This window comes from Terrapene carolina, unplaced genomic scaffold (assembly GCF_002925995.2).
Source record: "Terrapene carolina triunguis isolate 2854851 unplaced genomic scaffold, T_m_triunguis-2.0 Scaffold24557, whole genome shotgun sequence".
Taxonomy (NCBI): Eukaryota; Metazoa; Chordata; order Testudines; family Emydidae; genus Terrapene; species Terrapene triunguis.
Window position 1 is genome coordinate 6,841 of NW_020688908.1, and position 2,296 is coordinate 9,136.

A 2,296-nucleotide genomic window follows, 5' to 3' on the forward strand; every position below is an offset into this window, starting at 1 on the left:
GTCCCAGCCCCTACTGCCCCGTCCCACACCAGCCTGCCCTGTCCCAGCCCCTACTGCCCCGTCCCACGCCAGCCTGCCCCATCCCAGCCCCTACTGCCCCGTCCCACGCCAGCCTGCCCCGTCCCAGCCCCTACTGCCCCGTCCCACACCAACCTGCCCTGTCCCAGCCCCTACTGCCCCGTCCCAGCCCCTACTGCCCCGTCCCACACCAACCTGCCCCGTCCCACGCCAACCTGCCCTGTCCCAGCCCCTACTGCCCCGTCCCAGCCCCTACTGCCCCATCCCAGCCCCTACTGCCCCATCCCACGCCAGCCTGCCCTGTCCCAGCCCCTACTGCCCCGTCCCACGCCCCTACTGCCCTGTCCCACGCCAGCCTGCCCTGTCCCAGCCCCTACTGCCCCATCCCACACCAACCTGCCCTGTCCCAGCCCCTACTGCCCCATCCCACACCAACCTGCCCCGTCCCAGCCCCTACTGCCCCGTCCCAGCCCCTACTGCCCCATCCCACGCCAGCCTGCCCTGTCACAGCCCCTACTGCCCCGTCCCAGCCCCTACTGCCCTGTCCCACGCCAGCCTGCCCCGTCCCACACCAACCTGCCCTGTCCCAGCCCCTACTGCCCCGTCCCACGCCAGCCTGCCCTGTCCCAAGCCAACCTACCCTGTCCCAGCCCCTACTGCCCCGTCCCAGCCCCTACTGCCCTGTCCCATGCCACACGGTTCCACGCCCCCATCTTGCTCACACCACTGGGACTCTGGCTTGCCCTTTCCAACACCATGTCACTCCACTGCCCCACCGCATACCATCCCAACCCGCCCCCCCGCCCCCAGCACACGCTCCAGCCCCACCCCAGCCATGCTGCCCTGCCCTGCCCCACCCACCCACCCAGGCAATACTATGCCATATTCCGTCCCAACCCATGGGACTCCTCCCCACCTTGTCCCACCCCCTACCGGCCTGCCCCACCCTGTCCTGCCCCATTCAAGCCCACTCTGCTCTGCTCACTCCACCTAGCGCAGACACGCGCTGCCCATCCCTGTCCCAGGCTTTCTGCCCTTGCCCATACACGCCACCCCAGTGCTCCAGTGTCCTGCCCCACGCTCCCCTTTCTGCCCCATACCACATGCTCTCTGCCCCAGTCAGTCCCAGGCCTCCCCTCTCCATCCCCATGCCCCGCCTCCCCCACACCATACCATCCTGCCACTTGGCAACCTCCCCTTTGCTCCCAGCACCCAGGTGCACCCTCAGGATGTTCCCAGAAGGCAGGAAGCTACGGCAAGGATGGGTGTTGCTAGGATACCGCGCTGAAAGCCTTCTGGAGAGCCAGCAGCAGCAGCTCCTCCTCTCTTTGTCTGTCTCCGAGGGGTCTCTGGAGGGAAGGCCTGTTACTGCCAGAGGGTCCCAGCTCCAGCCATGGAGCAAGCTCCTACCTGGCAGGGCTGGCCTGAGAGCCTTCTTGCCTGGGAAGCCGGAGCTGGGCAGAGGGTCCGGGGCGCTGGGTTTGTTTCCCAGCCCAGGGGCTCACACTCCAGTGTGCACAGAAAGGAGCAGGATGGGAGCCCGGTTACCCCACGGGCAGTGTCCCCCACCACCCAACGGCTCCCACCTGGGGAGAGGATATGCCCGGGGCTCCTGGCTGGACTCCTGCTGCCGCTTCGGGCCTTGGAGCCTTCCTAGGACAGAGCGGGGAACCGCTCGCTCAGGCGTTCTCCAGGCCTGGCTGGGAGGGCAGAGACTGACGGTGCCAGTGCTTACGTGCTCTCTGAACCCCAAACACTCATCAGAAGCCAAGGCCATGGGCTGGTGAGCTGCAGAGAAAATACTACTGCCAGACCGGGTCACCCCATCCACCCTGCCTCCCCTCCTCCCCCCAACCTGGGGCACCAGTTCCCATCCACCCCCACACCAGCACAGCTATCCTCATCCACCCCCGCCACCCCCACACCGGCGCAGCTATCCCCGTCCACCCCCGCCACCCCCACACCAGCACAGCTATCCCCATCCATCCCTGCCACCCCCATACCATCCCCGCCACCCCCACAACAGCGCAGCTATCCCCGTCCATCCCTGCCACCCCCATACCATCCCCGCCACCCCCACACCAGCACAGCTATCCCCGTCCACCCCCGCCACCCCACACCAACACAGCTATCCCCGTCCATCCCTGCCACCCCACCAGCGCAGCTATCCCCGTCCATCCCTGCCACCCCCATACCATCCCCGCCACCCCCACACCAGCGCAGCTATCCCCGTCCATCCCTGCCACCCCCATACCATCCCCGCCACCCCCACACCAGC